The sequence below is a fragment of the Pongo abelii genome, chromosome 11 (genome assembly GCF_028885655.2).
Source record: "Pongo abelii isolate AG06213 chromosome 11, NHGRI_mPonAbe1-v2.0_pri, whole genome shotgun sequence".
NCBI classification, from domain to species: Eukaryota; Metazoa; Chordata; class Mammalia; order Primates; family Hominidae; genus Pongo; species Pongo abelii.
The window spans coordinates 35,590,805-35,616,230 of record NC_071996.2 but is presented as its reverse complement, the minus strand read 5'-3'; the positions used below and the strand labels follow the sequence as shown (position 1 = coordinate 35,616,230).

The 25,426-nt window shown below is 40.3% G+C and overlaps 1 protein-coding gene and 1 non-coding gene across 23 annotated transcripts in view; one reads left to right on the top strand and one right to left on the bottom strand.

The window, feature by feature from the left end:
- Window positions 1-25,426, top strand: part of NCKAP5 (NCK associated protein 5) — a 993,533-nt gene that overhangs the window by 322,135 nt on the left and 645,972 nt on the right. The gene's annotated exons all lie outside the window — the stretch shown is intronic.
- Window positions 10,192-10,297, bottom strand: LOC112132433 (U6 spliceosomal RNA). The gene has a single exon (XR_002914206.2). It is a non-coding gene; the product is annotated as a U6 spliceosomal RNA (small nuclear RNA).

Below are 25,426 nucleotides of genomic sequence, written 5' to 3'. Positions count from 1 at the left end.
CACAGTTTTATTACTTCTTTTCTCTTTATTCGGGTCTCTGTTCAAATGTCACTAATCAAAGAATGACTGACACCTGCCTAAAAGATCCAACATTCCCTGCAGTCTCTGGCCCCTTACCCAACTTTGCTTCTTCACATCACATCCAAGGGTGAGCTGGGGCTGGCTCATACTGCTCCAGAGAGTTAACTGTACACATCTCTTTCCAACTCCTCATCCGGTGACATCACATTGTTAGACTGAAATTGTCCAGGGTGGGTGCACTTACACTATGGCAATAGCTACAAATCAGATCCTTCCGACTCCCAAGTTTGTTCAACATTTACACCACTGCTTATGGCAACATGAATTCAGATTTAAACTTGTATGTTTGGGTCTGACTCCCACAGTAGAATTTAAGCTCCATGAGTACAGGAAACTTAGGATGTCCTTTACGTATGATTACATCCTGTCTATGGCAGTATCTGGACATAGTTTGCATTCAATCAATATTTACTGGGTGGTAAATGGATGGATGGTTGAATGGATGGATGGATGCATGGATGGATGAAATTCAGATTTTGATAGTCCCAGCTCAGTTTTAGACATAAAAAATAAAATTTTTCAAAGAGTAGAATTTTTTTTTATTTTATTTTTGCCCTTTTGCATTTTCCTTATACTATCGGCCTCTGTGATAATCCTCTGCTCTGAGCACAGGTTTTCTTCTTTTTTTTTTAAACATGTTCAGATACATGTGTTTCTTTTTGTAGGCAATGTGTTTGTCATTTTTTGCTACTAACATGTTTCTTTCATGTATATGTGTACATTAAACCTATGTTTTTTTTATATTCAAGATAACTATTAATCTGGAAAACATATGCAATGAATAGTATGCTGATACTACATCACATTGCATGATATGTTCAGTGACATAACATAAGTTCAATGTGCTGTCCCTTATGAGCACTGCCTAGCAGGATGCACTGTGCAAATTGTAACAAATGCAGTCATTAACATAGCATGTCCATCAGTGCACCACACAATCTGTGATGCATTGCCTTGGAGGATTTGTGTCTCTGATTTTCAATGAATAAGCCTTCACCTTTAGTATACCTTAGAAGGTGGGATCAAGCGAGTTGAGATCTGACCAGCCTGCAGCCCACTCTACACTACCTCCCATCTAGTTGCGGCAATCATCATCCACCTGTCCCTCACTGCTCTGACATAGAGAGATGTTGAACCATCCTGCAGGGACCGTTCTGGTGACCTCCTAGCCTGTCAAGTGTGGGCACTAATTAATCACAACACCGTGAAATCTGTCAAGAAGTCCCTTGTGTTTTCAGACATTGCAGCCACTTGAACAAAGAACACAGTGACCTCTGGGTGCTTTTGTCTCTGAGCACATTAGAGAACCATTTTCCTAAAAGAGGAATACTTGGGAATGCAAGAGCTGAATGACTCCACCTTGCATATACACAGTGCAGATGGTGGCTGAAGGGGGTATTGTTAAGTGGTAGGCACAAAACTGCTAGGGACTTTCCAAAGAACAAAATACCTCTGGAAAAAAAACATACTAGTATAAGGACTGCTAAGGACAGCCATGCAAACTGCCCAGGCCTCTCTGACTCTGGCTCACCCAGCCTACTCTGAATGGGATGAAGATGATTTGCATGAAAAGGAGGAGTTGGGAGTAGCCTTGTCTCCTGCTGCCTTCTAACTGACCAGAAGCTTTTCCTACCCCTTTGTGTCCCTAAAGGCATCATTTGTCACAATATGGTCCATGGTCATCTGCATAAGATCATCTGCGATACTAGTTAAAATGCTGCTTCCTGGGTCCCACCCCAGACCTACTGCATCAAAATCTCAGTAAATCTTAGCTCCCTTCCCTCTCCCATTTCCTTTCCCTGAAGCCCTAAAGAATGTTTAGATCCCACTTTGGGAGGCCGAGGCAGGCGGATCACGAGGTCAGGAGATCGAGACCATCCTGGCTAACATGGTGAAACCCCATGTCTACTAAAAATACAAAAAAATTAGCCAGGCGTGGTGGCAGGCACCTGTAGTCCCAGCTACTCGGGAGGCTGAGGCAGGAGAATAGCGTGAACCCAGGAGGCAGAGCTTGTAGTGAGCTGAGATCACGCCACTGCACTCCAGCCTGGGCAACAGAGTGAGACTCTCTCTCAAAAAAAAAAAAAAAAAGAATGTTTAGATCCTTTTTAAAATTCTATTCATTAGTCATGGCTTACAATTATTAGGTTGAACTTTATGAAATTGCTACTATGCAACCATGGTTAAGTGGCAAAAAATGGCAATTTAATGTGGTTCTTATATAACTTTAAAGTCCAGGCTCTGTCCCAGGTGCTGGAAATGTAAAGACAGGAAAGATAGGAGTTGACAATGCGGGTGGAGAGATATGGGTACAAAGATGGATAATCTAGCGTGGTTAAGTATGATGGGTGCTGTGCTACTTTACTTAACAGCTGGCAAATTTGGGAGGACATTTGAACACCAGTATTATGAAATATGGATAACCTTAAATTATATAGATACTTTCTCAGATAACAGACTGATAATAGATAAGAGAAGTTTGGTACTCACTGAGCTTGATATCAAGAAGAAATATGTACAGTAGAGTAATAATTTTCAGTGGTGTGGACCTGAGGATGGAGTGCATAAAGTATCAAAATTACCTGAAGGTCTTCTTTGAATTACGTATTTCTCTTCCCAATGGAGCATCGCTATATTCCTCTAAGAGAGCTCACTCCACCTTGTCCCCCTTAGAAACATTGCCTGAAGTAGTTCTTGTTAATGAGAGTAATTAGTCATGATGTTCAGGTGTGTGGGTACAAAAAAAATTCTGCTCACTTCCAGAATGACAAATCAAAGAAAGGTGCTGGGTCTGACCCAGTTGGTCATTTTTATGTTGCTATATTCTGACATCTTTATAGCTGTATATATACTCTAATAAGTGCTTTTTTTTCCCGTGGGGTAAAAGAATGTGGTTGTAGGAGATAACAAAGAATCCATTTGATCTAATGGTCTTAGTGATTTCATTCATAGGTAAATGGAATTAATGGAATTGACAATGGTTAAAAAAAGTCATAGGTAAATATTATAATCTGATTGAAAAGATGTATGAACAGCTAGAGTGGTTTGTATGAAGCAGGTGACTAGAATAGTACCTAAGTAAAACCATTTTTGCAATGTTGCGCGAGAAGTGTGGAAACAATATTACTTCTGAGGATGTGAGCTGGCTGCTGAGATAAGGAAGAAAACACAGTTGCAATAAGCATAAGAAACAGAATGCTTCAGTGATAGAATGTCTTGTTTTCCAAATGTACTTTTAAGATTTATATTCATCTCTTCATTCAAAAAAAATCACTGCTTACTCTTGTAGTAGGGACTTTTGCCATCTCTGAACTCTTATTACCTTTATTATTTAATGCCACTCAAGTTAGGTTCATCAAGGATTATTGTTATAGGTCATTCATTACCTCATTCTTGGCTTGTCAACTTGTTTATAAGATCTTTACAGATAGATTGTGTATCTTACTCATCTCCTCTTTCTTATGCATTGTCAAGGGGTATCCAGAGCCATTGTTGTAAGTCAAAATAATAGAATATTATGGCAGTTACAGAGGATCCAACTTAAGGCAAAATAAAGTCTTAATAAATATTTGTGGAATGGAAAGAGAGGAGGAAGAAAAGAAGGCTAAGTCTTCCAATGTTTGAAATACCATGTGTTCTTTTGGTAAAACTTAGTCTGGCCAGGGGAAAAGACCTTTGAGGGGAAATTAGTTCTCTGCACATTCTTCAAGATGAGGAGACCAAGAGCTGCTTTTCATTACTAAAATGAGAGCTAGAATTTATTATCCTCAATTTCAACAAAAAGTCATTTACCTCCAAGCTACAAAAAAATTGCTAGTCAACTCAAGGTAGTTGTGAATAACTTGCTACTGCTGTGATCTGATGTAATTCTTAAATGATTCCCTTTTGCCCCATGAAAAGCCGTCCTTGATATGTATGGCAGCTAGTATAATTTTAAAAACATAATAATTTGCTGCCCAGCGTTCATATATTTTGATAACTCCAGTGAAGAGAGTGCCTGTAGGGCACAGGAGTGGAGGTTTGCTTTCTAACACCCAGAAGCTAAACCATGTGACTGTTAGCAACGCCCATTGGATTTGCTTCTGAAACCATATATGTAAAACCAAAGACCACACAATGGTTTCTAGAATTATAGCTGATATCTACTGACGTTCTTTTAAATTGTTTTCCATAAAATGTATGGCCTACTTACAGGATGGGACAGAAAGGGCAGATACCAGTGAAAGGTAGTTTGAAAAGAAAGTGAGATTAGTATTTCAAATGACTAGCTATTCTTCCCCAAAGTTAACATGCATAGCACTTTATCAGTTGTTAATTGCAAACTGAAGAATCACCTTGTCAAAAGACAGCCTATGTTTTCCATTCTGGCTCTAGATTTTCTTAATTATTTTTTCCCTATTGGTATCAAGGAGAAGGCCATCTGTCTTGGCAGAAATAAATTAATGGCTGCCATTGAGCATATTACAATGCTTGGTTAAAATATGGCTACTCCATCTCTGTTCCTGGCAGCTTAGCCCACTTGTTCAATTAGGTCCCTTTCACACCCATAAAGATTCTCAAATGTCAAAAGTCATGGAATTATTTCATCCTTGAAAGACCTTCAAAGACCAGAGCAACCTATACACTTTATATGCTTTATTACAAATAGCCTGGGGCCATGGATTCACAGCCCAGGGGACCTGTTTCATAGATTTTTTTTTTTTTTTTCCCAGTGACTTAGCCTTGTGTTTTTCTTAAAGATCGAAAGAGAAAAAGTTCCATAAACTTCTCATTATTTCTAGGAGATTCTATCTTCTGACACATTCATTTTTTAAAATGTATACAACTTCTCATTTCTCTCTATTGCTGAGAGACATAAGAAAGGAAAGAGAAACAAGGAAAATTGATAAATTCTCAATAATTTAGATTATATTAATTCTGTTGAAATTTCTTTGATTTTTCCCTGCACATAACTGATTATAAGGCAGGATCATAGAAATGGGAAAGTGACCTTGTATTTTATTTTTATTTTTATTTTTTTTGAGATGGAGTCTCACTCTGTCACATAGGCTGGAGTGCAGTGGCACGATCTTGGCTCACTGCAGCCTCCACCTTCCAGGTTCAAGCAATTCTCCTGCCTCAGCCTCCCGAGTACCTGGGATTACAGGTGACCACCACAACGCCCAGCTAATTTTTGTATTTTTTTTTTTTTTTTGTAGAGATAGGGTTTCGCCATGTTGCCTAGGCTGGTCTCAAACTTCTGACCTCAAGTGATCTGCCCACCTCAACCTCCCAAAGTGCTAGGATTACAGGCATCAGCCACCATGCCTGGCCATGGCCTTGTATTTTAAAGAAAGCATGTATGTCATAGCACATTCTCTTGGAAAGAGAAAATAAATCTTTTCGGACTAAAACAGAAAATACTTGGTAGTTTTAGTCTTGATAACACCATATAACATGCCTCCTGCCTTAGCAAATCAGCTATGCCTGTCTTCTTATGAACCAAAAAAGAACCTGATACTCATTGTATTATTTTTGCTGGAATGCTGTGAGAAGAATTGATTAATGATGGTGCAATAGGATTTAATCTTTCAGAACGAAGGCTGCACTATAAGATGGGGGTGCATGATTCAGGTTCCTAGTATGTGAGTAAAGACCTTAGGCTCTGAATGCTTACTTACTACATTCTGTTACTAAGAATTAGAATGCAATGACAGAATCATTCGTGTACATTTAGAACTGGTGTGTTTTTATAGGAACTCTATATCTTTGAACATTTGTTGGGAGCCTTAGAGAATAGCATGTTGCTATTACTCTATAGATAGAATTTCACTCCACTGCTTCACAGCATTAAAAACCAAATGTCTGTGATGGTAACTTGCTATATTTTTTCTTAACCAAATTATTAAATTCAAATATTTGATTTCAACAAACAAAAAATGCAATAAACCCATATAATTCAGCTTATCCTTCAGTCATGCTCTTTAAATATTCCAAGAATCTATTACTTGCTAATATTAAAATCTAGAGTTTTTGAATGTTTGATTCAAATGTTTGTACTTGAAGGAATAAAACGTTTAGATATCTGAGTATAGCCCATATTATATACTGTTTATTAACTTTAGGGGCAAAATTGTTTAAACATATGCATTCCGTGCTACAGCATGAAATTCATCGTAAGAATGGTCCATTCTATCCAAGGAAGTTGATTATTGGTATAATGAGCATATTTGTTTGCTAGGGCTGCCATAATAAAGTACCACAGATTGAGTGGCTTAAAGAACAGAAATTCATTTTCTTACAATTCTGAAAGCTAGAAGGTTGAGATCAACATGTAGGCAGGATTGGCTTCTTCTGCAACCCCTCTCCTTAGCTGCAGATGGCCACCTTCTTGCTGTGTGTTCACATGGTCATCTTTCTGTGCATCCACTTATCTCTCTCTGGTAATGTCCTAATCTTTTCTTCTACAAGGATGCCAGTCATATTGGAGTAGGGTCCACCCTAACCACCCTATTTGAACATAATTACCTCTTTAAAGATCCTATCTCCAAATATAAGCCCATTCTAAAGTACTGGGGGTAATGTATGAATTTTACCCTCTAATAATGAGGGAAATTCTTTCTATGTCAGTCTGATTAGAACTCATCCCTATAGCACAGACATTTAGCAGAGCATTAATGCAGCACACAAGTTTGGTACATACTTCTTCTTTAAGCCTGCATCTCAAGTTGTCCTGAATTTGGAGCATAAAGGACATGAGAAATCTCAAGCCAACGAGGACTCCAAGGCCAGAAAAGTTTACAGGAAGTTCAAGAAGTTCAGCTACACAATAGCAGCAGCTGGATTTAAACCCAGGCATGCTGAGTGTGGGTCCATATACTATGTGAAAAATTAAAATTGTCCTACTGGCATATTAATAATTTGGGTTCTTTATGATGATAAATTGAGGAAGAGTGGGGGATCAGAAAACAAATTGAAAAGAGGCCTGAGTTCTAGCTATGGCCACAGGAAGTCTGTTGATCTATGACCAAGCCCCTAAAGGATCTGACAATGTTCATTGTTTGGTATTTATTATAAAAATGTCACTTATGTCTCTCTAATAGACACCTAGGATCATGGGGGCAAAACAGGGTGACAGTATTTAACGAGTGCCCCTTCTGCTCCTGTGGCAGCGAGACCCAGTAGGGATATACCTCTGCCAAACAGAAGCCTGCTCCCTGTCACTTTTGGAGATGAAATCAACTTTATCAGCCACTCGTGTAGCAAAAAGAGAAACTCTTAACCTAAAGAGCATAACCCTTCATTTTACAAATGAGCTGTTTCAGACTCAGATAGGGAATGTATTCAAAATTTCCCATTTTCTTATTAGCGGAGCTGGAATTGAGACTATCATCTTGTTTTATTTTACCAAATTTGGTTCTTCCTTTCATTTCACCTCATAATTCCAGTAATATATATGAAAATATTGTTTGTGTTTTTGCTTCTAAATGCAACTTCAACCTGTGGTTTCCTGCATCTTCCTCTACAATTCATCATCACCTAAAAACCAGGTGAAGGCATTAACTTTCTTTTGAAACATTTACCAAGACATTTGTGCCAAAGGGCAAAATCATCATGAAGCTCAATCCTTGTGCTGAAATGTATTCACTTCAGCTGTTTGCACTTGGCCTGGTTAAAGGAAAGGAAAAGCATGGCCTTGTGAACCTGCAAACTGGGATTGATTCCCAACTTAGCTGCTTAATTGGTGTGCGATCACAAATTAAATTCCTAGTCTGTTTGCTTCCTTATATGTAAGAGTAATAATAATAGTAATTACCTAGCCAGATAACCATAAGGAATAGAAAAAACTTACATGTCAGGAGTTTAACACCAGGCACACTCAAGACAGTTGGTAAATGGTACCTGTCTTTCCTCTGCTTTTCTGTTGGGGCTCTAACAAATAATGGCTATTTCAGTGGACAGAAGGTGTGATTTTCCACCCTCTGTACTGATTGAAGGCCCACACCTCTTAATTCTTGGAACTTCAGATACTTGAGACTCTGTAAAATGAAAAACTTACCCTACCTAGTTCTGACAGATACAGTAATCAGCAGTGTGTTCTCAAGAGCAAGATGCCTTGAGCAACAACAAATACTACATAAAGTGTCAAATAGGAAGCCTGACTAGCCATTCATTTTGTTTATAAAATTTATGTCCCAATTTTCACACTCTGATTAGCATATAAAATCAATTTTTGGAAATGAAATAGAAAATAAAATATCAGTTCTAATTACTTCACTTAGCAAAGCAATTCTTAAAGATGGCAATAATTTTCATAATAGGCAATTGATTATCATAGTAATGTGAGCAGTGAATAATTATTTGAACTCAGCTTTTAATGGATCTTTTAATGGCAACATAGAATATGCAAAAGTAAAGATATGTATGCACAATCAATATATCATCAGGCACAAATTTTTATTTAACTTTTTTGTGGTTCTTTAGTCTATACATTTTTTATAGAACAAGTGGTGGATTTAAAATGAAGGTGATTTACAGTGCAGGTAAAGTACATAAAGGATTAAGGGGATTTGTGTAATTGCTGACTTCTAGCTCTCTCTATACATGAATGATAATATCCAAAATTTTTGCTTGCAGTTATCCAACTAAAGGAAAGCAAAAGGTACACCCAGCCCAGCTAAAGCACCCAGTTAATAGTCAAATAAGAATTACTAGCAATCTAATAATTCAGATTTGGCTTATATTTCTGTTGTCAAGTGTAGCAATTTGCTTGTTTCAAGCCAATTTTTTTGCTTTGATTAAGAGTGAGAGGGGTAAGAAACTATAACACAGTGATTATGGCTCAGAAAGTAGATTGCCTACATTTGTATCCCAATACCACTGAGACATTCCATGGATACCAGGAAGGGTTGGGCAGGTTATTTTACTGCTCCATGTCTAGATTTGGGCACTTAAACAATGGGAATGACAACATGCTTGCACCATTGGGCCGTGTGAAACTTAAGACATTTTATGCAAAACACTTAGCACAATGAATATCACACAATTGGTACTCAGCAAATGTGTGTCATTATTATAGAAGGTAGTGAATGACCTCAAGTAAATGGACCTGTGTTTGGCTTTCTATTCTTTTTGATTCACAGTAGAGACCCAGCTCAGCCACATGCTGTAAAGGAGCTGACCTGATCCTTCTTACCAAGATAAAAAAATCTAACATCAATCAGTTCACTGTTGTCTGCACTGCAGCAGTGTGAGGGGCACCCCAATTCAGGAATTTTGCTAATTATTTTCTGGCAAGGCATCTGCTGCTCCACATGCTTCATTACTGCGATTCCACCTTTAAAACGGGCAGCAGCCTCCTTCAAGGGGTAGTTATGACTGGAGAACAGCTTGATAACCAAGCCCAATCTACATATACTCAATAAAAGGAAATTCTTTTTATATGCAAATACGGAGAAATGGTCAAAGGTAGTCCTGAGGGACAGAAGGAGCATGAACCTGGGAGCTGGACAGTCATGGTCTTGAATCTCCACTTTGCCACTGGCCACCTATGAAATGTTAGACAACATATTCAACTCGCGTGATCAATAGCTTTTAAAATCTGGGTGATAATATCTATTTGCTGGGAAGTTTCAAATAAGATTATGAACATAAAAGTGCCCAAGCTAGCATCTGTCGCATGGCATGCCCTCCATGACAGATACTTCACCCTCACTGTGAGCACTTCCAATTCAGCTTTCAAAAGAAATGTCTAATACGACAGTGCCAGCTTTATATGTATTCATTCAGATGATCCTCTTAAAAGCCCTATGAAACAGGAATCATTATTATCCCCATTTTACAGATGAGAAACCTGAGACACAAAGTGACTGAAAGACTTGGTCAAGGTCTAAACGACCATTAAGTCGCAGAGCCACACTTTGAATCCAAGCAGGATGGCTCCAGTGTCCACACACATAACCATTGAAATAAACCATCTCTTGACAGATTATTAATGGCCTTCTTCTCTTGCCTTTTCTTCTGATAGCAAATTGAGTCCCTCCTATAGCCCTTATCACAGTGCCTTCTACTAAATCTGTGTATGCACATAGGAGGTTGCAAAGTCCTCCCTTGTGTCTTTGATTTTTTCCCTTCTATATGGAGTGCTTCATAAACTTGGGTGTCATCCTTTCACAGGGCCATCCGAATCTTCTCTGTAGCATTCCAGTTTTAGTACATGTGCTGCTGAAACAAGCATCGTCCTTGTGTGTTAATCACTTTCATTTGCACACAACACTCAGTGCAGTCCCTCACTGTGTAGGTGAGCAAAATCAACATAATATAATTGGCAAAGGAGATTTGAGAAGTTTTCTCTTGCATGGTGTTCAGCAATGCAGTCTGATTGGCTCTAAGGACTTAGATATGGTTATGGAAACTGTTGAAAGTAAGTAGGAAGATGCTAGATTGTCACCACTCTCAATTCTACTAGTAATTCAGTGGTGGCTGACAAGGTGACAGAGTGTGGCTAATGTGGATAGTAGCGGTAGAAATGTAGGACCATTGAGTCTTTCTGTGTGACTTCACTTCCACACTCTATTTGTTGAGCTCGTCAAGGCCATGGCTTTTCCTCGTCATGGAAGAAAGCAGAGAGCATTAACACTCATTGCTAATGCATTAAAGGCCCCAAGCCAGGCTTCAAACCCAGACCCCAGTGACTCCGTAGCCTTTCCTCTTCCGAGGTATTATACCCTCTGCTGACTAATGACCTCTTCAGACTTCAGGCCCTGGGATTTATCTAAAAAAGAGGGAGAAAAGTACCTAAACATTATCATCCCCTGCTTTTTTGCCTGGAGCAAAAAAGAATTAACTTCCGATCTCCTATGAAACTCTAGGAGCTGCTAGTCAGAGTAACAGAAAGCACACTTCTGAACTAATTCTGGGAAGACTTAATTTGTGGAGGCTTTATATTCATCCTGCCAGTGAACATTAAAGGAAAATTCAGAGCAAACAACTGCACATTTTAGATTCATAATTATTTCAAAAAAGAGCTGGCAAGGAGTCCCATTGCTGGGTAATCAAAGTTTCATTTCTTGAGACCAGAATTTTCCCTCCAAAGAGAACCTTTTGGAAAAGTGGTTTCAAGCAGTACACCTCTACGTGATGGATTTGCCCGTGAAGGGCTCAGTCCACAGCTCTGGTGTCTAACCCTGCATTGGGTATTGACATGCTGCCTCACTCTGAGCAAGTCATTTGACCTCCCACCTTGGGTCACCCATCTGTGAGGTGAAGGAAAGCTTCCCGACCTCCCCTAGAAGCAGAGCAAATAGCAGGGTAAAAGAAACACTTATTATTATTTTTTTTTCTGGAATACTAGAAGCCCAAGGTGTAAGGGTGAATATAAATTTGTCTACTTTATCATTAATCTCAGAATCCTTAAAAATTTTCTTTTCAAATACAGTGGACATTTTTTCCAAAACACTCAAGTCTTAAGCACAAGCGTGCCAATAATTATATATATTGACTGTATGATTATTGCCTCAGAATCATTATTCTAAAAACTCATTTTCTGTGTAAACAGGTAGATAGAAAATGCACCCCTGAGAAAATTAGTTGCATAAAAAGACCTGAAAATTTTGTGGGGTTTTTTTGGCTGAAATTATTATATGCTCTTAAGTATTGGTTTTTTATTCTAAAAATGAGGTAGTGAACCTAACTCTGGTTAACTGGGTGCATTAGAGTGTTGGATTCTGGTTAATGGAGGCTTGCCATATTTATTTAGAATGGAATCTTTCATTTGGTACATTGATGGTGTTTATAAGGCAGTTTTCTTTAGCTCAGTGAAGAAAAAGGTGCATTTAAAAATGACTCAAGGGGAAATGTTATGCTGAGCCCATTTTGTCAGGGCACTTGACTCTGAAGCTTAGAAAAACAATTGAGATGTCCTCATTAGATGTAAAGCTCCAAGGTACTCTCTGAAGTCTCCCTGAGGGCACACTTTTTCTCATCACCCAGAATCTCCTTACTTGATAGTTCAGAGATGGTGGTGTTAGGGGTCTACACATGTGTGACACACATGTGAGCTAAACATAGCTGCCTGGAAGAGGAAGAATTGTAATTCCTGACACTTGTGTAAATAGCATCCACTCCCACCAGCTGGAAACCCATCCAAGAAACAGCCTAACCTCCACGCCCAGGTCACTGTCCTCAAACCGAAGGACCAGGAAGATAAAGGCAAGATGCTATCTTCGCAGTCATTATTTGTCACTTTGTGTGTGGCAGTGCGTTGTGCTCCCTCCAGGGAGAAGTCGTAGTTACTGGAAGTCATTCTTGTCTGGCAGCTTTCCACACCTTTAATGGGCACCTCAGGTGACATCAACCTGTAGCCCAGCTGCTGTTGCTAAGGTTCAGCCACTTAAAACCAGTCCTGGGTTGGCTGTTTATGCACTTAAGTGGAAAAGTAGTACCCAAGTCATCCCTGAGATTTAGCGAGGACACAATAATTGCTTTCCTTTCAATGGCAGGTGACGCATTTGCCACCGTGGAGCAGAACACGTTGCTGCTCTCAGTCATAATGGGAACAATGGGAGAGGGACATGGGAGGAAACAGAAAATGTCAAAGAGCTCTGGGTTGAAAATTGCATTTTGCAGATGCCATTAAGCTCTGTCGGGAGAGAAGATGAAAATGCTAATTGACAGATTTTTTATGTTGTATTGTCTTTGAGTTGCTGAGTAAGTCATCAGATCATGTTGTTTAATCATTAATGTTAAACTTCAGAAGAATCCATCAATTGTTTGCTATTCATCTTTTACCCTTTCTACGAATCTATCTTAAACTATTAAAACCTGCCAACAAAAAAGGAGTATAAATATTTATATTTAGCCCAAGAACTGATAAAAGTCTTAATCAGCACAGCACAAGAATATTAATTATAGCCTAAAAAATTCTGTATCAGTCAAGGACAATTAGGATATCTTTCATTCTTTTACCTAAAACTACACATACACTCACATACACACACACATACTTTTGCACACATATTTGCTCATTTTTTGATCCGTAAAATAAGAATAATAATAGCACATGGTACAGTGGGAGTGTGTGTGCATGTATGTCTGTGTATGTATTAAATTAGTTAATATGTGCTTAGAACATAGTATATGCTTAATACTTTCTTCTATTTTTTAATACAGGGTCTTGCTCTGTAGCCCAGACTAGAGTACAGTGGCATAATCATAGCTCACTGCAAACTTAAATCCCGTGGCTGAAGCAATCCTCCCTCCTCAGCCTCCCAAGTAGGCTGAGAGTACAGGTGCACACGACCACACCCGGCTAATTTTTTTAATTTTAGTTTTTTGTACAGACAGGGTCTTGCTATGTTGTCCAGGCTGATCTTGAACTCCTGCCTTCAAGTGATCCTCCTGATTCAACCTCCCAAAACCTTGGGTGATAGGCATGAGCCACTGTGCCCGGCCCTCAATATTTTTTAGCTGCTACTAATACCATATGGTGCACAAAGTTACATATCAAATAAAGTTATAATTAAGAGTTTTGCAAACTATTTTTTCTTTTTGTTAATAGATATTATATGCTTGCTACAACATGTATTTTTAACAGGCAACACAAAACATGTCCTTTTTTTAAATAAAAAAATTATTGATACATTTAATAAGAAAAAAAAAAAAAACAATGTAAGCCAGGCATGGTGTATCATGTCTGTAAACCCAGCACTCTGGGAGGCCGAGGCAGGTAGATCACTTGAGCCCAGGGGATTGAGACCAGCGTGTGACATATGGTGACACACCATCTCTACAAAAAAAAAAAAAAAAAAAATACGAAAAATAAAGTAGCTGGGTGTGGTGGTGCATGCCTGTAAACCCATATTCAGGAGGCTGAGCTGGAAGGATCACTCGAGCCTGGGATGTAGAGGCTACATTGAGCCATGATTGCACCACTGCTCTCCAGCCTTGGTGACAGAGTGAGACCGTGTCTCAAGAAAAAAAAAAAAAAGTCTTGCTTTCTTGGCCACATTCCCTCCAAAATCTGGAAAATAATGCTCAGTATTACACTCTTTATCTTTCATAGTGTCTTAGCCACTGGCCCCTCTGGTAAAAGGTTACTGTTCAGGGGTATATCTGGAGAGCCTTTAAAAAAACTCAGATTCCTCACAAACCAGAAGAATCTCTCAGAATCCCTATTTTAAAAGATTCCATGGGTGATTTCATGAAGTTGAACAGAAGAGGGGTCTTGGGCAACCACTCCTTTTTCTCACCTGTGGGGTACGGTGTGTGTCTTCTTTAGCGTTTTTAAAATTCTGGGGAGTTCAGGAATTACAAAAGAAAATTCTGGAGAGTTCAGGAATTACATAATCTGTCTCAGCATTGGATATGATAAGTAAATTAATATACTTATTATTTCAATGTGTCATGATATAGATGTTCTCCCTTGTGTCTAACCTTAATTTTGAGAATTCCAATGGGCTTATATAGTCTGCTCATTTGCTAAGCCCATCCTCCCTTTCTATTTATTTCTAAACACCTTGCCCATTTTTTAACACCCCCCACTTTTGTCAGATGTATTCTCCTTTTCTTTTCCATAACACTTGGCTATTCTTTATTAAGACCAGTGGTGTCCTTGGTAGGTAGATTCTACCTGGCGCTCCCCTGTGTACATCTCTATATCATTTCTTTTTGCTAAGCCAACTGGAAACCTGTGAGATATTTAAGGCATGCGTGGTACTACCTCTTCTTTTAGGCGCTTTCCCCAGCCCCTTCTCCCTTGCTCCCTGTCCACATGGCTGTACCCTGGTTGTACCTTGCCCCCTCCACAGGCCTGTGGACTATGAGGTGGGAATAGCTAATAAGGTGAAAAAGGAAAGCAGACCCAGATCTGGATGGCTGCTGTCAGGGAAGCCCCCATCTCAGAATTGCCCAAGTGTACCACTCTCACACCTCTTCAGCGACTTGGTGGCAAATCCAATTCCTCTTTCTGAAAGCTTAATAGAGAAGTATTAATGGCAAGCTATGTGGGTAAAGGAAGCAGTTAAAGGAAACTCTAAACACCTCCTTAGAATGAATTCCTTTTTATTGTCTTTCTTTTTCTCTATAATAAAAGGCTCCTAGTAACTACAGGGTATTTCCACATAAAGAGTATTTTTTGTTCTAAGATTATGGACACCTAGGGCAAGCAAATTCTAATATTATGATTGCCGCAAGTTTTTCTTTCCATGAAAGTTCCCAGCACTTCATGACATTTCAGAACTGCTCATCTGAGGTTGAAATGCAAGTGTATTTTAAATTAAACATGAGGCACTGCATCTAGTCTACCCTTTGAATAATATTTATATATGTTTTTCATCAGTAACCTCACTGAATAGGTTAGGTGCTTTCACTCCTTGTTACCAACACATCATAATCGAGTTCATAGTGTCTGATTTTTCCCATGCTCCAATTACGTGTTCATTATCGAGTGCTCTTACATATTTAACACTTTGGCTCTCAAAGGATGTCAAGGACTGCCTAGGCAGTAGAGACTCCAGGAGCTCTACCTGGTGGCACCACAAGTCAGAAATTGTTAGTTACTTCCAGCCTACTTCTCCTTCCGCCTCTGTAGTTGAGTCTTCGGCTTTCCCCCCTAAAATGTATTAAGTTTTAAATCTCTTGATTCTTGTAAGAGCTCAGTTGCTCTGTTTAAAACAAAATAGATAAAAATCCCAGTCTATGTCAACTCTCTGTATATTCTGCTTCCTCTGTTGCTCCAAGCCTCAACCCTCTATTCTCCATCTGAAAATGACATAATGAGAGCGGATACACAGTGAATTTGGGGGACTGAGAACAGGATTTGCAATTTGCAGCACCTCCTATAAATCAACATGAAAAAATTACCATAGTCTGCTACCAGTGGGAGTCAGCACGTTGGGATGAAAAGAATACAGCTCTGGAGGCAGAGGAACATTGTTTCAAATCTTGGTTCTACCAATCAGGTAACTTGGGGCCAAATGTTGGTAGAGAGACAGCAGGGTGATGATCATTAAGCTGTGAAGATGTGGAGAGTATTTGGTCTAGATCAACCTGGGCACTACTTGGGGCTCAATAGTCTTTGTGGTGGGGGCTATCCTGGGCATTGTAGGATGCTTAGCAGCATCCCTGGCTCCTACCCACTAGCAGCCAGTACAAGCCCCTCTCTCCCAGGTATGACAAACAACAGTGTCTGCTGGGATACGAAGTCATCCCCCACTGAGAAGCACTGGTCTATGCATTCACTTTTAGTCTTCACAGGAGGAGCCCTGCAGGTACTAATGTCGCTACTGTCTTATAAAAAATCCAAGGCTAAGGAAGGAAAAATATTGAAGCAATTAACAAAAGTCCTAAGAGTTTTAGGTAATTATATTATTTACCAGTTTTTCAGAGAGATAGAAAACCTTAACAAATACTGTTTTCCTACATCCTAGATGGAGAGGGTTATCATTTTTATTCCTTTCTTCCATTACTAACACTGTTCTTGCATTTTGTCAGTCCTCAAGAAAACTTATGTACTCAGACCGACCAGTGTATTAATGCTACAACCTGCAGAACAACCAGGGCCAGGAATCTGCATTTTGTCTTCAAAACACTAACATTAAACAGCATTGCCACTGGGATGTGACTATTAACGTATCTTTGCCTAGAATTGGGATTTGAATCCTTCCAAGGTCCTTGCTTACCTAACTGCATAGAAAGAAGGTAAAAAACAATTCCAGATGCTGAAGACACAGCATTTGATAGCAAGTCTTTGGAGGAACAAAAGGGAAAAAGAAACAGCCCTAGTGGGAGCAGTATTGTGCTTCCATCTGTTAAGCAACAAATTCAGGCAGGAGAAGAGCAGGCAGCTGAGAGCTTGGCCTGGAACTCTAAATTAGATTCCCAGTGTTTCCTCTGTTTGCCCATCCAGAAGAACCACCTGGGCTGGCTGTAAATACCAAAGTCCCTTTTCTGAAGATTCTGATTCAAAGGGTTTGAAGTTGTGTCCAGAAACAGGTATTTTGAAGAAGCTCCCCAACAGAACTTATGATCAGTAGAGTTAGGAAACACTGAGGTCTACATTCCTGCTACTCAGAATGTGGTTCCCAGGCTGGCGGCAGCAGCAGCAGTTGCGAGTATGTTAGAAGCCGATTCTTGACCAGATTCTGATTCAGTTGGTCTGAAGTGGAATCTGAGATGCTGCATTTCCAGCAAGCACCCAGGAAATGCTGTTGTTTCTGGTAAATGCACTGTACTGTGAGCAGCCAGGATGCTGTTGAATTTAGGCAGGAAGAGGTATCACAGATGAGTCATCATTAAATCCTGCTCTGCGAGTGATGTCAAAGCTGTAAACAGGTCATTAGAGATGGGGTAGAGGTCAGTGGAGATGGGAGCTATGTAATGATAGGAGTCTTTATATTAATAACCATAATGTCCAGAATTCCAGGTTTCTGGAAAGCATTTCAAATGAAGAGCTGGAAAATGTCTCCGAGGGAATGGAGGACTGTTCTCTGCTGTTACAGGACTCTTGCTGTGGCTGTCCCCAGTTTACCAGCTCTGTGACCAGCTTCGTTGTCTTTCTTTTTCTCTTTTTTTTTTTTTTTTTTTGTTGTTGAGACTGAGTCTTGCTCTGTCACCAGGCTGGAGTGCAGTAGTGGCGCAAACTCGGCTCACAGCAACCTCCAACTCCCTAGTTCATGCAATTCTCCTGCCTCAGCCTCCCAAGTAGCTGGGATTACAGGCATGTGCCACCATGCCCAGCTAATTTTTGTATTTTTAGTAAAGATGGGGTTTCACCATGTTGGCCAGGATGGCCTCAGTCTCCTGACCTTGTGATCCACCTGCCTCGGCCTCCCGAAGTGCTGGGATTACAGGCGTGAGCTACTGTGACCGGCCTTATTGTTTTTTAATCAAGGATATCCTGAGAGGTTGCTGTTCCTCTGCCAGAAATGCTGAGCAATTCATCCCTACAGTGGCTCACCATCCAGAACAAATTAAAGAAGAGAGCTGCATGATTCTAGTTATGTATTAACTATAAGTGCTGAAAGACAGCATCATTATTGGCCCTCTAGTGACAGCCGTTTGGGTAGTTTCAGCTTTACCAACTCCAGCACACACTATCAACAACTTTTTTTTGATGACATCAGGCAAAAACGAATATTGCAAGCATTTTTAAGAGGGCAGTCATATCCAAATACAATGTATGATGGGTCCAGGTGTCAGTGAGTACTCAAATGCTGAATTTGGGAGGCCAAGGCTAGCAGAGATGCCATTCTCGTGTTAGTCTCATTGGTTCTGATTGGGTACAGTGCCCATCATTGAACCAATTTACATCTCCAGGCAAATGTGATATGTTAACTGGCTTTCATTCAGGTCACAAACTCTACCCTGGGAGCAGATAGAGTGCACAGAGCTGGCAGGGAGTGATCCCCACAAGGAAGGGGGCTTGATGTACTCCAAAATAACAAATGTCCAGTGCATGCATCCAAAAATAACTTTGAGCAATTCAACACCCCTAAAACCAGTATATGGTTGGCTGTAGAAACTAGAGATGCAAGAGCTTAGGGAAGGCTAGGGTTGAAATAATTACAATGAGTTGCAGTACATGGAAATCCCTCAGGAAACATCTCAAAGTCCCTGTAGTAAAAAGGAATGCCAATTTCTGTTAGAAGGGTACCTTATTCTCAGGTTTATGTAGGGACTCAGGGAATATATAAATGCTATCTTCATAAGCTGGAGTCATCTAATTTTCTTCTTCCTTTATGTTTGGATCCATCCTTCCCCAAAGGCCAGAGTACACACTTTGGAGACACAAAATCCTGTTCAAATTTCTCTGGCTGTTTCCATGTGTACAGTTGGGAAAGTGGCTTAACATGATAAAGCTATGTTTCTGCATTCCAGTGCCTTCCTCCCTCCCAGGTAGGTTGAATACGGCAGTGATGGAAGGAGACGTAGTCCATTTTTTTCACAGTTATATCCAACAGCTCCTAGAACTACATGTAACAGATGCTCAGAAGAATTCGAGTGAATAATCAAATGAATACATTTTAAAAGTCCTTGGCAGGCTGGGCATGGTGGCTCTTACCTGCAATCCCAGCACTTTAGGATGTCAAGGCATGTGGATCACCTGAGGTCAGGAGTTCGAGACCAGCCTGGTCAACACGGTGAAACTCCGTCTCTACTAAAAATACAAAAATTAGCTGGGTGCCTGTAATCCCAGGTAGTTGGGAGGCTGAGGCAGAAGAATCACTTGAACCCAGGAGGTGAAGGTTGCAGTGAGCCGAGATCGTGCCACTGCACTCCAGCCTAGGCGACAGAGCCAGGCTCCGTCTCAAAAAAGAAAAGAAAAAAAAAGTACTTGGAATACAGTATGTGCTTTAGAATGTATATATATTTTCTTAGTTACAACTGGTGCTCATGTGTGACTCTGCAACAAATTTTTATTTTGCTGAAATCAGGCCTTCTTTGTGACATCTAAGTGAAAACTTTAGAGGAAATTCTGGGAATTCCTCTCTGTGCTTCAGCAACTTGCCTGGGTTTCAGAACCACATCTCCCAGCCTCACAACTGCAGAGGCCACAGAGAAGTTGAGGTTTCCCAAAGTCTTTCTGGCTATTCTGTCTGACTCAGCAGCCAGCTATGAAACAGACTTTCCTACCTCTGAAAAAAAAAATCATTTAAAATATTTTTTATGTAATTCCAAGTAAATATTTTTAAAATGTTTTCTCAGTGAGTCAGTTTTGCTTTCACAAAATAAGCCTCAGAGAAACCTAAATGCCACTCAGGCCTCCTGCCCTCTCAAAGTGGGGTGTTTATGATCCCCTTGAGTCATCCCCAGAGGTAGAATGCGTCTGTTTGCACAGCAGGCCTGGTTTGCGCCTCATCCAGTTCTGGCTTGTGACGGGATAGGTAAGGTAAATTTCATGCAGTCTAGCCTTCTTTAAGTTTTCATCTCAGACTTTGGTTGTAGTTTGGAAACTTCCCGGAGCCAAAGGACATATGTGAAGGCAGGTATTTTTAGAAGCTGAACCTGGAAATGAGTATTTCTGTCTGGAGCTCAGAGTCTAACTCACATAGCTAGGACAACTTTGTGCCATCCCAGGAGTTTTGGGGAATTTCTTGGGACATAACACCAAATTGCTGATGCCAGGCCCTGGGTGAGACAAATGGTTCTTATACTGAGAAACTGAGATCAGCCAAAGGCTCAGGTCTTGTAGGAAAACATTAGGAATTGCTTGATTTATAACAGTTGTCCGCAGAACCTCAGCCTTTACGAATGTGATTCGGCTGGGACAGTGATTAAGTTCAGTTTACCTCTCTGTCAGATTCCCCAGACAGTCACACTGGTTCTGTCCATTTCTTTGGCTGCCAGTAGCACCCCCATCTCCTGCTCCAACTGTATGCCAAGGACATAGATGGCACAGGAGAAAGGTGTGCCTTGAGATGCGGTTGGCACTAATGAGAGCTGGAACACACTGAAGGACAGGGATTTTGTATTTAATCCATTAACTTATGTTAGGAACCAGTCATATAGTTTGCATATAATCATTCTCTCCTCTTTAACCCAGGCTATCCCTGCCTCAGTATTACCTTGACCCAAGCCTTGCTAACTTCATCAGCTTCTCCAACAAAGGATGAGGGGGAAAACCCTGAGATGCTGAAATAGGATAGATGCTAGCAGCTGGAATAAAAATGTGAGAGGCAAAAGTGCAATATGATATGTAAATTGTTTCCATGATCCATAGAACTAATGTTTGCTGAGATCTCTCTTTGTGTCAGACACTTAATAATTTTTGCATGCATTTCCTGATTTAATTGATTTTTTTCCTGATTTTACATGATCACAAAATAGAGTTAAAGAAAATTGCCAAATATCCATAAACGATATCAATTAAATAATTGAGATTTTTCCCTACTTTTAGCCAAACTGGGAACTATTTGAAAACACACTTGTTCACAAACCAACAAGTGTCCATTTGTTGAATGAATAGATGGAAGGATAAATGAGGGAACTCTTACTTGCAGCTGGTCTAGAAGTTAAGAATATTGTCTGTCTTTCCATACTCAAAATCCTAGAGGCCCTAAAGACCAGTCCAGTGGTTCTCAAAGTGGTCCCTGGACAAGCAGCATCAACATCCACCTCACCCGATAATTTGTTAGAAATGCAAATTTTCAGGTCTCACCCCAGATGTGCTGAATCAGAAATTCTTGGGGGTGGGGCCCTGCAGTCTGTTTTAGCAAGCTCTCCAGGTGGTACTAGTGCTGGCTGAGGTTTGCTAACCACTGATCTGGCCCCATCTCTTCATTTTATAAATAAGCAAATAGACCCAAAGTAGTCAAGGTCCACATAGCTTCTGTGTGTCCTAGGGTCTCATCCCCCAGGATAGATTCTCAAATGCAGTTGTTGGAAGAATATTCTGGATGGGTGGTGAAAATTACTAGAAAGATAATTTTTCAACTTTTAATGATTTAGTGTAACATTTTGTTTTCAACTACCCACTCAGATATTGTTACTTGAACTCTATGAGCCCAAGTTTCTCATCAGTAATACGGAGACAGACACACTGTTTTACTGGTATGTTGTAAAAGATAATTAAGCAAACTTTGTAATGGAGCGTTGAAAATAAAGTATCATGTAAAATGTAGTTTATCAATTATCTTTCCACAAGCTCACTCTCTAAGCTTTGATTTTTACCTGCCTCTGGATCTCAATCACAGATGATACCTTTTTGCTGTAAAATGTCTGTATCACTTACTGCATAGAACTTTCTTCCATCTATGCTTTGTCTCATTCTCCTAGGCTAATGGTGATGTTTTTAGCAAAGTACTATTTGCATAGTGGGTACAAAAATATTTGACTTAAGTATTGGTGTTTTTACAGGTTGGAAAGACTATGCCTGTTAATAAAATCTATTAGCCTTTCTGCTAAATAAACCTTTATAAGATGGGCTTTACAAAAGTGACAAATGAGGGAATGACACTCACTTTACAAAATGACTTATGAGACAAAGTATGAAATGTATAAAAACTAGAAACATGCAAATTTTTATAGGAATATAATTTTTGATGTGGGCCAGGTTTCATGAATATTAAGTTTTACCTAATTAATATTGGTTGAGAAGGCATGGTTGAGAAGGCAGTACTAGCAAATGGAGTGAATTAAATTGATATTGTTTTGGATTAAGGGTTCATCTGGCTATCCTGTGTGTGTTTTGTCTTGTTTTTTAGCTTAAGTGGGATAATGAGGAAAAGGGTTAAATGCATTGTATGTGGCTAGGGAATACTGAGCTTGGGCTTTAGCAAGAACAAGGTGATTGAGCTATTTATTGAAACCAATGGAGTCAGGTACTTTTAACAGCCAGCCTCAACAGAAAACTGGATGTCTCTATGGGCAGCCAGGCATTCATTTCCCCCTTTTCTCTTCTTTTATAAGACATTTCTACCATGTCTGTCTTTTCAGTCTAAGGGATAGATGTCGTCTTCAAATGTATGGCTTTGGGTTCCTTTTTTTCCTAAAATCATGCTACTAAAACCTAGTTTTGTCATTGTAAGCTTAATATGACAAAGTGCTTGACAACTCTAGATTCTATTTTGTGATCCTCTGGGTAAAGACAACATGAATGTTCAGGTGCAGGCTTCACTTTTAATAGTAGGTTGCAAGGTATTTTTAGATAATAAGCCTGGGACCTCCACAATGATCCGGTGTGGAGTAGGTATAAAGCAAGAATATAACTGAGCCTAACCTAGGTAAAGTGCTAGTCCCACTGAAGGGGACTGAGTCTAATCACAGATTGGGTGGGGGTGGCTGTGATGCAAACTGGTATCTTTGAGGCTCTGATCTGGGGAGGTGACAGAAGGAGCCCTCTCTCAGTCCTCAGGCAGCTGGAAACCCCTTTATTCCTGAGCAGTCCACCTGGGATAAGGCAAGACATGGGTCAGCGATCAGGCTCGCTGGTTGGAGCCTCCACTTCTTTAGTGGCTAGCAGATGAGCATACACGACTCCTGGGGTTAGGGCTAGTCCACAGCACTAGAGGTTACAGCTGAACCTACCCTAGTGAGGAATTTGAAGCATAGTTAGGGAAACTGACACCCACAGGAATGGGCAAACAGCCTGGGAGTCATGGGGAAACGTGTGATTGTGGTAGAGTGACCAACTCACCTGGTTTGCTCAGGACTTCTCCAGCGTCATCACAGAAAGTTTCATGCTGTGGAAAATGTCTCAGTCCTGGCCAAATGGGAGTGGGCTACAAGTGGCCAGAAGGCATAAAGGGCCTAATTCTTTTTGTTTGTTTTGTTGTTTATTTGAGACGGAGTCTCGCTGGAGTGCAGTGGCGTGATCTCGGCTCACTGCAAGCTCCGCCTCCCGGGTTCACACCATTCCCCTGCCTCAGCCTCCCGAGTAGCTAGGACTACAGGCGCCGGCCACCACACCCAGCTATTTTTTTGTATTTTTAGTAGAGATGGTGTTTCACTGTGTTAGCCAGGATGGTCTCGATCTCCTGACCTCGTGATCCGCCCACCTCAGCCTCCCAAAGTGCTGGGATTACAGGCGTGAGCCACCGCACCGGGCCAAGGGCCTAACTATTACATAGCCTGGCAAATATAGAAGACATAGGACTTTGACAGTGAGAGGAGGTCGAGAGAGCCCCGTGACAAGTGGGGACATTTACAGAGTGAGGCAGGAAGAGCCAACATGCTGGAAGTCCAAATTATCTCCAAATTGTCAGTCTGGGGCAGGAAGGGACTGAGCAGTAATTAGACTTTAGAGATATTCCAAAATAGAAGTTTGGCTTTGCTAGTCTGATAAATATTAAATGATAGCACTGAGTCCTTTCAAAATAATTAGAGGGTAAAAGACTATCTGGCTAATGATAGCTGAGATAGCCTAGTCCAAAAAGCACAATGCTCCATTGCTTCTCCTTCTTGTGATTTTTGCATCCATACACGTGCTGTCCAGAGTCAGAGAGCCCGCCCACCCCTTGTTGCAGTTGGTTTCATTTGACCGGAATGAACACTAATCCTAAAGGCTGGAATTAGATTCACCTGCAGTTTACCCTCAATTTGCAGTCTTTCAGTCATAAAAATGAGGGTTCTTTTCATGTTAACTAGCCTTATTCTTGAGTGTGATTCGTTATTATAGCAAATTTAATTTTGCATGAAAAGCATGATAACTAATTATATAGCACTTGCATACTCAGAACAAATTCCCAAAAATATTTGCATAAATTTCCTGATGTCCCATTTGACTCTTTAACAACCTCATCATAGTAAATTGCCTTCCTAAATTGATTTAACACATCTGCCTTGTCTAAGAGTGGCTGATTTTCATGAAAAATAAGGATTAGAATAGTTAAATTACTATCCACTGGTAAGTGAACTGTCTGCATTGTTATCCCAAATATGTATATTTTAAAAAGGAATTTCTGTCTTAGGTGACTGTCCCAATACAAAATCTTACATGAGTCCAGGTGTCTCTTCAAATCCCAAATAGTGCATAGTCCACTCATTGAATGGTTTTAGCTGCATAAGGCTTTGAGAGGAGATACCTAAAAAAAAAAAAAAAAGTAACATCCTGGGTGCACCTGCATCATATTTATCACGGGTACTTCTCTCGTGCTGAAAAACAGCACCTACATCATTAAGTACAAACATAGGCGTCACAGCAGGGCAGCTGTTGCTGGTTTTGCATTATTTTAATTAAACTTCAGTGTTTCACCTGATGCAAGGTCTGATTTCCCAGCCCTCTACCCTGAAAAATGAGATATTTTGAAAAGAAACATTGAATTGTTCATCAATGCTGATAGTAATTCAAATTCACTATAGCGTCAAATGATTTATCTTGAAAATGCAGGGGGTGGAAGGGGGCGGTGGGGAGGGGTGGCTCACACACCCGGAATGAATGATTGTAATGATGGGTTAATTTGCCTATTGAACAGTCATTCTTAAGGTTTAGTGAGATCAGAATCACCTGGAGGGTTCCTAAAACCATATATTGTTGGGCGCCTCCATCCCCAGAGTTCAGTGGGCCTGGGGAAAGGCCAGAGAAGTTGCATTTCTGATGAAATTTGCAGGTGATGCTAACAATGCTGGTCTGTGTCCACAGTGGGAGAACTGTTGCATTAGATCTTAATTGTCAGGATAATATGTCTTTGTGAAGTGGGTGTTCAGTGGAGGCTAAGGGTACCATTTGGTCATCCCACGTAGAACCCAGGGGAGCATACCAATCACCATCATGTGATGGGCAGCGCTGAGTTATTGCATTGCACCGTTGCTCTTCCAGGGATGGACTTGCACAGAGACAGGGGCCCTGGTCACAAGGGCTTTCAACTTAAAAGTTGCTGTATGTCCCATTTCTCTCCAGATTTTCCAATGAGAAGGTTCAAAGAGTGCC